Below are 10863 nucleotides of genomic sequence, written 5' to 3' on the forward strand. Positions count from 1 at the left end.
GAAAATTGACGATGGTTGAGCACCATTGGCTGAACTTTCTTTGTGATGAAGAGATTACAGGGGAGTTTGACAATGACTTTGAGGAGAGGTTTTAGGAGGACATTAAGGATGAGATTGAGAACAAGCAGGTGCCCTGACGCTATCTGTTATGCCTGTTCTGACCAGCCTTCTTGGACCCTGGATTCCCTTTTGCCTGCTCCCAATTGGATTTGTTTTCTATGTTTGACTGTCTGCCTGGTTTTGACCCCTGCTCGTCCATTAAACCTGAACTCTTGCTACTCCTAAAACTGCTCAAGTGTCATGCTATTGGGTTCTCGTTTGCCATTTTACCTATCTATATATGGATTGAATAAGTTAGCTCAAGGTATATTGTTTATATTCATATAGAGCTGTCATCCTTGATTGGTTATACATGTTTAGACTGCATTTATTTGCAAATGCATGCTAGGAAAAGAAAAAAAGAAAAAGCAATAGGAAATACCTAAGAAGTCAAATCTACCAGTGTTTCTGACTCAATGCTTATTTTTCACTGCACATTATGAACAACCACCCTGGTCGACACTTTGATCAGTGTCGTATCCTAAAAGTGACAGACAGTCTCCTCCATACACTTTCAGCGATGTGATACTCCATGCAGGATTTAAGTAGCTCAAAGACGGAGAGCCTCAGCTTTACATTTGCTCCTCATTCACTTTTCTTCCTGTCTGTTTTAAATATTTTTTGAGTTTATCACTTGTAATATCAGCTCTTGACTCCAATAGGTCAGTAATCGGCCTATCCCTGGCCACTTGTATTTCTTTAGTTATTGTTTTATCCATTCTCTCTCTAACCTGTGTTGTGTTGTCAGTTCTGCACCTGACTTAGCATTTCGTAGCTTCAGCCATGGGTGTGTGAGCAAGAATGCTAAGCCCCCATGGGTCCTAACGCCTGTAGATCAGGAATCATTTCAAAGTGACACAAATACAATCCATTAGGGGCTTTGCTGGAGTTACTGAGTACAAATAAAGATTGTAGAAAACAAAACATCACAGGTCTGTGACCGTGTGTTTGTTGTGAGTAAGATTAAACAAAAACAACCCGATGGATTTATATGAAACTTGCTAGAATGTGGTTGGGGTCAGGGAATAATCCATAAAATGTTGCTTTGAATTAGGATAGGAGAGCAGATCCAGGATGTTTCTCCACCTTGTTAAAGTAAGATCCATGCTGCCTCCTACTGATGATAAATGTGCTGTACTGAATGTGTTCTAGTATAGCTGTAACGTGACACCACTTTTAAGGCAGTTTTCTACAGCAGATGGCACAACACCAAAAAAATTGGAAATAATGAATTATATGACACCACATACACACAGTAATTGGTGTTGTGCGGAGGAGAGAGTCTTGTGAGGATGTGAAGGAACTACTGAGGGAAAAGTTGACTCATTTATTTTGAATTCACTTGTTTTACTATTTAAATTGTGTTCACAGTTTACAGGCGTGTAAAAGGAATAAGATCACAATCAACAACAAACTGCTTTAAACACTAAACTCACACCAATGGATTTAAGGCTACTAAAATAATGTCTTCTGATAACTTACACTTCTATGAAATATTATCAATTAGTACCGATATATCATCAAGATTCAGGGCTTTGTCTTTGTCCGTCATCAAGTCCAGATAACTGTGGCGGACGGAGGTTTTTTTATTATTTGCATTGTTATTCATGTACAAACTTTGATTACATAATTCAATAATCAAACAATGCAGTAGTTTTGATGATAATAAAATCACTACAAAAATGTATCAAAAAAGTGTGATTGCCTTTTTCAAGCAGCATGAACAAGGATGGAAGGTGAGTGTGTGTGTGTGTGTGTGTTTGTGTGTGCGTGTGTGTGTGTGTGTGTGATCACCTGACTCAGTTAAATCACACAGGTTGTGGTTCATGCATGTAAATGGTCATACCCATGGCCAGTGATGAAAGAATTGCTGTGAAAATGGAATCTGCAATAATCAGTATATTATATCAACAAGGAATCACATGCCTAGTTGGTTGCTAAAGGGTAAATCATGGTGATTCAATGATTAAGAGCTATCGCCTGGCAATGCAGTCCATTTAGCTCTATGAGGCTTCATGGTGTCTCTTTTATCAATGTTTTTGCTTTCATTTCCCATAGGGATGTCCGATATTGACTTTTTTCCGATATCCGATAGCCGATATTCTCCAAATTCTTAATTTCCGATACCGATTTCAACCGATATGGTATACCGATATACATATGCAGGCGTTTTTTCCCCCAGACTAATTTTAGGTCCCATCACATTATTTTCTGCCATACATTGTCTATAAAAAAATAAGGAAACTACTTCAACTTATGGAAAAGTTCCATATTTATTAACATTTTGTCAACAGATTGGATCATCATACTTTTCCTGAGATCATCCTGACACTGCCCATTACAACTAGGACAAATCTGATTTCTTCACAAATTGTAAAAAAACAAAACAACAACATTGTTGTCCTGTACAACTTCACACAGCATTTAAAGTAAACATGTGTAGTGTAGGACAGCCTACTGAAAACAAATTTCTATGAGGTACAACAAACAACACTTTTGGAATGAGGTAAAGTGCACACAAAGGAAATAAAAGTGCAAAGATATAGCCTAGAGACAGACTCAGTCCTTAGCCCATTACTTGGACTAATACAGTATTTGTCAATTTAAAATATAAACTGGGCTCAATCAGCCCTGCTAAACATGAGCAAAAACACAACCTGTAATATTAATGTGGTGTGCAATAAAAACAAGAAAGGCACACAGTTCAGTTCAAACCTTCCAGAGTAGTAAACAAAGTTCTCCTTTTGTCCAGAAAATGATGCTGAAAGATTGCTGGGCCATATGTAACTGTCCATAACTTGGCTAAAACAATCATTACAAATATAAACCGTTTCTTTCTGCCCTCTCTTTCATAATGAATAACAAAAAATGTGCAAATAAAAAAGGCACAAAACTAAAAACAGCTTCAGTTGAAAGAAGCAAACATAAATTAGAGTGCAACGACTTAAAGTGCTCTAATTCTCATCCTCGTACTACTGTTTAAGAGGGAGATTTTTCTGAATGAAAATAAGCATCTCAGCATTGTCGCAATGTATACGATTCCTCTTCTCGTCGATGACATGCGAGACAGCACTGAACAGCCGTTCGCTGTCTACACTGGTGCAGGGTGCAGTGAGGTACTTGCGTGCTACACGGGCAAGAGCAGGGAAGCGGGCCTGGTTGCTCTTCCAGTAGCTAGACCCACGGCACTCTTGAGAATGAAGCACAGTCTTGACGAGCTTAAAGTCCGGGTCCAGCCATTGAGCCGTCAAGCTCAGCATGCTAACCTGGCTAACGCTTGAAGACCAGATATCTGTCGTGAAGCTAATGGCTACAGCATCAGAAATGAACTCCACAAGTTTGCTGAATCCGGCGTCTTGCACGATTGAAAACGGCTGATTATCCAGTGCAATGAACTCCATGATTTTTTGGCTGATAGCTTTCGCTCTCGGGTGTTCCTTGTTGTATTTCATTTTTTTTTCTGCTGACTGTTTGAGCGACAGTTGCGTTGTTTTCTGCAGGGAGTCCTTTCCTCGTTGTTGTTTTGCCTTACTTTGCTGCAAAAACGCTTCGTGTGCCTCGGGGTGGTTCTTCTTAATGTGACAGATTAAATTCGAAGTGTTGAATGACGAAGCCTTGCTCCCCCCTCGCATGACATGCGCCTCACAATCTTTACAAACCGCAAATCTGCTATCCGCAGGTGAAACGTTAAAAAAATTCCAGACCGCAGACATTTTGTGAAGCAACTAGCGGGCAACCTGTTAGCCACACTAACCACACTCTTCTGTTGTTGTTTTGGTTCCAGGTGCGGTTTGTTGATGTCATCAATTGCGCGCCGGTAAATGTCAGGACCCAACAAGCAGCAGCGGCAGCACAACCCAGGCATTATAATCGGTTTTCATTATCGGTGGAAAATCCGATAACGATATGAACAGATATTAAAAAAATAGGCTAATATCGGCCGATATTATCGGCCGACCGATATTATCGGACATCCCTAATTTCCCACAATTATGTGGTTTGGTTCCACCCTGTTTTGGTTTATTGTTTCACTGTTTCAGAAAAAAAAAATGCTCTTTAAACCCACAATGTACTTCCTGCATCACCAAACAGGAAACTTAGTAATGAGCTGGTGAACGTAGTGGAACATTTTAGATTAGATTAGATTCAACTTTATTGTCATTGCACAGTACAAGTACATATGCAACGAAAATGCAGTATAGCGTCTAACCAGAAGTGCAAAAAAAAGGCAGTAAAGTGCAGAGTATTGTTAACTATCAAAGAATAGATTAATATAGATTAAGATAAATATTTCCCTTTGTAGGTGAGGGAAACCAAAAATCTGCTTGGTACAGAAACATGAATCATCAGTCTTGTGATATGTTCAATATGAATAAACTTTGAATACACAGGTGACCAATGCTCTGGGACTCATCAACGTAAGTGATGTTGTTGATCACGGCAACAGTACATCCACAACAACAGGTACGTTCAGGACAGCAGCAATGACAACAGATTGAACTCGACAGAACTTTGAAAAACAGCTTCATGGTTTTGTGAACTGAGTCCTGCAGCTGCTCTTTATTTATTACTGCAGGTCACTTTTACAGTTTCAGAAGGAAAGCTGCAACCCGCATCACTGCAGACCAAACAAACTTGTTTAGAAAGTAAACATGGTTATTAATGTTGCTCAACTTTAAATTTAAATAAATGTCAGTTAACATTCTCACAGCAAAATTATGTTTTGCATTTTAGACTGATAGGAGTCTCACAGCTGTGTAACAAAGAGCAACAACAACATCAATTACAGTTTTTTGCACTTTGATCTTTCCAACAGAATTCTACGTGTGTGCCAGTTTCTGTCATTTTCGATTTGAAAGTTTATTTCATCTGAATCTGCTGGCCCCTTCCTAACCATGACATACCAGACAGGATACTGAGATACTGCACCATGTATAAAAAGTAGAGCACAAGCTACAAATACAGCCTACACTGTTTTTTACACTGAACACATTACAGCCTTTTATTAAAACAGAAAATAAACATCATGTGAATGCCTGGAACAATGGCGATTTACATTAGCGGGTAAACAAGGAGACTAATTTGTACTAAGATAGGGCATTTTAGTGGCTAAATTCATCCCATCTCATTTTCCATCTGATCAGGTTGTCTGCCAAACATGACAAACATGACACACTGAGGCATCTCCAGGGATATTTCTTCAAGTATGGCATGTTTATATAATCAATCAATACAATTTTATTTGTATAACCCAAATTCACAAATCACAATTTGCGTCTTAGGGCTAAGGTGTGACATCCTCTGCCCTTAACCCTCAACAAGAGGGTTAAAAAAAACTTTTAACAGGGTTAAAACAACGTAGAAACCTCAGAGAGAGCCACAAGTGAGGGATCCCTCTCCCAGGACAGACCGAAGTGCAATAAATTCCACGTGTAATGGAGAACATCAGAAAGATAAGGTTATGATTAGAATAAACACTTTGTAGCATAATGGAAGGCCAATGAATTGATGGATTATTGTCAGTAATGGTCGAGTATCTAAGGAGAAATATTATATATCAAGCAGTCTTCTTGTAATCATAGTCCATGGTCAGCAGCCACCAAGATCATGATCCACTATCAAGATCAGATGCCACTATAGTCCACAGTCATTGTCCTGAAAGTGGGAGATGATTCTATAAGACAGGAGCTTGATAGCTGAAATCTCTGGCTCCTATACTTTAGAGACGAAAAGTAAGCCTGAATTCTTGGAGAGCAGTGCTCTAGTTCAGAGGTCTTCAACAGGGGTCCGCGAATCACGAATTTAAATGTCTTTCAATACACATTAACATGCATCCAACATATTGTGAGGCTGATTTGACCCTCTGCCTGACAACCTCCATCCATCCAAGATTAGATAAGTTGTGTGGACCCATCAGGGTCCGCCATCTCACTAATGAGTATTTGTGCCATCCACAGAAAGCTTGAGGATTCACTGTATCTTCTACATGTATGTTTAAAATAAAAACATGAATCTGTGAATTACTTTAATAGCTCAGTGTTGTATGCATGATGTATGTTTATAAATGGCAGTGGCATGGCCACCCTGTACCTTGCACATGTTTAAATTAAAAACATGAATATATGAACCTGTGTAATATTTGAATAGCTTAGTATTGAATGCACAATATCAGGGTAGTTATGTTTATACATGGCACTAGGCCCAGTTTAATATAAAACACAATTTTATACAATATACAGTGCATTGCATAAGTATTCACCCCCCTTGGACTTTTCTAAATTTTGTCATGGCATAACCACAGATTATAATTTATTTCATTGTGATTTTATGTAATGGACCAACACAAAATAGTCCATCATTTGGAAGTGGGGGGAAATATGACATGGATTTCAAAATTATTTACAAATAAAAATCTAAAAAGTGTGTTGCAATTTAATCTCTGTATAAATACACCTGTTCTGTGAAGGACTCAGAGTTTGTTGGAGATCATTACTGAACAAACAGCATCATGAAGACCAAGGAGCTCACCAAACAGGTCAGGGATAAAGTTGTTGAGAAGTATGAAGCAGGGTTAGGTTTTAAAAAAATATCCCAAGCTTTGAACATCTCACGGAGCACCATAAAATCCATCATCAGAAAATGGAAAGAATGTTGCACAACCGCAAACCTACCAAGACAAGGCCGTCCACCCAAACTGACAAGCCAGACAAGGAGAAAATTATTCAGAGGAGCAACCAAGAGGCCCATGGTAACTCTGGAGGAGCTGCAATCTGTCCACAGGACAACTATTTGTCGTGTACTCTACATACCTGGCCTTTATGGAGAAGTGGCAAGAAGAAAGACGTTGTTGAAAGGGAACCATGAGAAATCTCATTTGGAGTTCGCCACAAGCCATGTGGGAGACACAGTAAACATGTGGAAGAAGGTTATCTGGTCAGATGAGACCAAAATTAAACTTTTTGGCCTCAATGCAAAACTAAAATGGCCCAGTCAAAGCACAGACCTTAATTAAATTGAGAATATATGTCAAGACTTGAAAATTGCTGTTCACAGACGGTGTCCATCCAATCTGACTGAGCATCAGCTTTTTTGACAAGAAGAATGGACAAACATTTCCATCTCTAGATGTGCAAAGCTGGTAGAGACATATCCCAAAAGACTTGCAGCTTTAATTGCAGCGAAAGGAGGTTCTACCAAGTATTGACTTGGGTGAATACTTATGCACCCAACAGATGTCAACTTTTTTGTTCTCATTACTGTTGTGTCACAATTAAAGGTATTTTGCACCTTCAAAGTACTATGCATATTGTGTTGATCAAATGGTTTGTCTGTTTAAGTCTATTTGAATTCCATTTAGTAACAGTACAAAATGGGAAAAAGTCCAACGGGGGTGAATACTTAGGCAAGGGACTGTATATAGTAGGGGGTCCCTTCTCCATCTCTCCACCTGTTTGGGGGTCCTTGGTCTGAAAAACGTTGAAGACCCCTGCTCTAGTTGGTTGATAAGGTACCATCAGCACTTATAGGTATAATGGTGCCATATTATGAAGGGCCTTGAAGGTGAAGGAGAATTTTAAATTCTATTCTAGATTTAACTGGAAGCCATTGTAGCGAAGCTTATACAGTAGAAAAGTGGTCCCTTTTCTTGTCTCAGGACACGTGCTGCAGCAGTTTGGCCAAGCTGCAGATCACTCCCAAGTTCCTGACTGTTTCTTTGGAAGCAAGGGCAATGTGGTCTAGCGCAGTCGTCCCCAACCTTTTTTGCGCTACGGACCGGTTGGATGTCAGACAATATTTTCACGGAACGGCCGTTAAGGGTTGGCTACGGAGCCTCACTACGGAGGCCCTCTGGTACGACCTCTGGTGACATCGGTTTTTATTTAACGAAATTAATGAATTGTTAACATTCGGCCTCAAATTAATAATTGCGTGGTAAGTTACCAGCAAGACGGAGACGGACGGATACCAAAGCTCCATCACGCACACGCTGCGCTTCTGTGCGCTTTGGAGAGTTTTTTTTGCTATTTAAAATAAAAAATTAATTTGTTAATTAAAAAAAATTCCACCGATGTCACTACAGATATGATGTCGGAAATGGCAACAGAGTTTTTAGTGCTGTTGTGGTATGTGTTTAGCGAAAAAGTCACACGGGGCGGCTGTGGCTGAGGGGTAGAGTGGTCGTCCTCCGACCTGAAGGTCGGCGGTTCGATCCCCAGTCTGAACCATCTGCATGCAGATGCTGAACCCTGAACGGCCCCCCATAGAATAACAAAGTGCTGCAAGTAGATGCACTGTATGAATGGGTGAATGTGAAACTGTACTGTAAAGCGCTTTGAGTGGTCATCATCAGACTAGAAAAGCGCTATATAAATACAAATCCATTTACCATTTACCATGATCGAGACGAGCGTCTTGACATGCGTAAAGCATGAGTCATAACGGAGAGGATCCGGTCATTTGTAGTGACACTCATTTGTAGTTCCAAACATATTTAGGGTGTTTTTTATTCACTTTTTGTCTCTCCCACAACGTTATTCCTCTCTCCTACAGCGTCCATTACAATTCTACAAATTAGTCAATGACGTCATTTAGCCACTCCTAGCGACTTTTTGGACAGCCAATAGCTACTTGCTTACTGAGGAGTTTGCAACACTGAGTGTGAGTCCCACTCCCACTCAGGTTCTCTTGGTTGCATCACTTCATTGTGGTGTAAATCACAAAATGTGGAGAAGGTTGTGCGGTCGTGCTTTTTCCAATCAAGAAATATCCCTACAGTCAGACATTGTGCATCTTTTTTGAAAGTTTTGATAAATGAATCCATGTTTTTTTGTCTTCACTCTGAGAAATGTTGTGATTTATTATAATCCTGCTTAAGCCCAGATCTGTATGGGTCTACCTTCATTACTCCAGTATGGACTCTCTTCTTTGACGGAGTTTAGATTCGAATACAGAATTACCCATAAGAAAGTATGCAAGTTAAGACCCTGAGTACATTTCTGCACTTTTGTGTTCTCAGTGCTTGATCTTAAAGGTAAGTGATACCAAGCATTTGTTGCCTGTAGACTGTTGATTGCCCAAAAGACTGTAATTTGCCCTCAGTTGTTTGATAGTTTTCTATTTGATAAAATAAAAATCTTTATTGATTCCACACCAGGGTAATTCACTTGCAGCAGATAAGCCACAATGAGGCAAGAGAATAAAAAGGCAATAGAATAAAATAAAACCTTTCACAACAGTCAAAAAAATATTGTTTTTAGGGTATACACTGTATTTGTGCATTAGTATAAGGGGATAGTGAAATAGACATATCCTTATCTATGTATTTATAGACTTTTTAAGATAAAAAGGCACGTGACTACACAAAATGAATATAAATATAAAAAACACACATATATATTAGAAATTCAACATACTAGCACTAGTGTATAACTGTGTGTGTGTACATGCAAAAGTAATGATGAGTAGCTGTAATGTGGACGAACTGTGCATTATTAGGTTTATATTGGTTCTGTGGAGTCTGACAGCAGTGGAATGAGGATTGATGTTCTTTTGTCTGCAGCCAAGAATCAACACTGTCTCCTTCAACCTTTAATACAAGTTTAGGTCCAGTTATGGTGCGGTCAGTGAAGTGTGTGTGTTTCCTGTCAGTGTGATGGGAAGGTGACATCATTGGACAGGAGTGTCTCTGTGTGTGCAGATGCTGTTGTTGATTGGCTGTTCGTTTTTTTTTGTTTTCTTCAGACTTTGGGAGGAAACCAACTCACTGTTCACGATCAGCAGCAGAAAGAGTGCGAGAGAGACGAGACCAGCAGAGAAGTGACACGCTGATTAACCATATTTAATAGAAACGTTTTTAATATTGCTGTTATTGCTTCATTTTTCACCAGCACAATGTTTCCAGTGTTTCCAACAGTGCTGGTTCTGGTGTGTGCATGTGGTGCTTCAGCTGGGACGAACAAAGGGTACGAACAACGGTAAGAACGATTCACAATGAAATATAACACTGGTATATAAGGTTTGATATGTTTTACTGTGTTATTTTATTAAAACAGTAAAGGTGAGTTTATTAAAATATTGATCAACTGCAGACAAATTAAAGGGAAAAGGCTGAATGAATGGAGAGTGTTTATATGGTACAGTTATATGTATTTATCATATATTTGTATATCTTGGATGGGTTTCAGGCAAGAGGAACAGATCTGAGTGACTTTGAAAAGGGTTCACTGTTGGGGTGTGGATGGCAGGAGCTGCAGTTGCTCAACTGTTTCAGATGCATGGATGTATAGATGGAGATGGATGGATGATGGATAGATGGAAAAACAAGACCTAACCGATCATATTGTGAATAAGTTAACATGTGTTTCTATGGAGACAGTGCAGGTATATTAAATGCATTGTCGGTTGTTCTATCAAAAGGTATTAAACCCAAGTGAATAAAAAACCCAACCTACGTACCAAAGACCAAAACCAAACCTATTATCTCTGGCACTGTGCCCCTTGTCCACCTCGACCAGACTTTTCCCCTCAGTCAGCTGCACGTCACCACCTGCCACGAAGTCCAGACTGTGACCAAGATAATCTGGTCCAACAAGTTGTACTTCATCGCCCTGTGCTGCGGCTTCTTCTTCCTGCCTCTGCTCATCACAGTGGTGTCCTACACTTGTGTGATCTGGGCACTGAGCAGAGTCCCATGCGGCGTTCTAGGACATGAACAGTAGTGATGGCTGAAACAGTGCTTAGGATATTTGTGCTTTGTTTCACACC

Source organism: Limanda limanda, chromosome 1 (genome assembly GCF_963576545.1).
Source record: "Limanda limanda chromosome 1, fLimLim1.1, whole genome shotgun sequence".
In the NCBI taxonomy this organism is placed as follows: Eukaryota; Metazoa; Chordata; class Actinopteri; order Pleuronectiformes; family Pleuronectidae; genus Limanda; species Limanda limanda.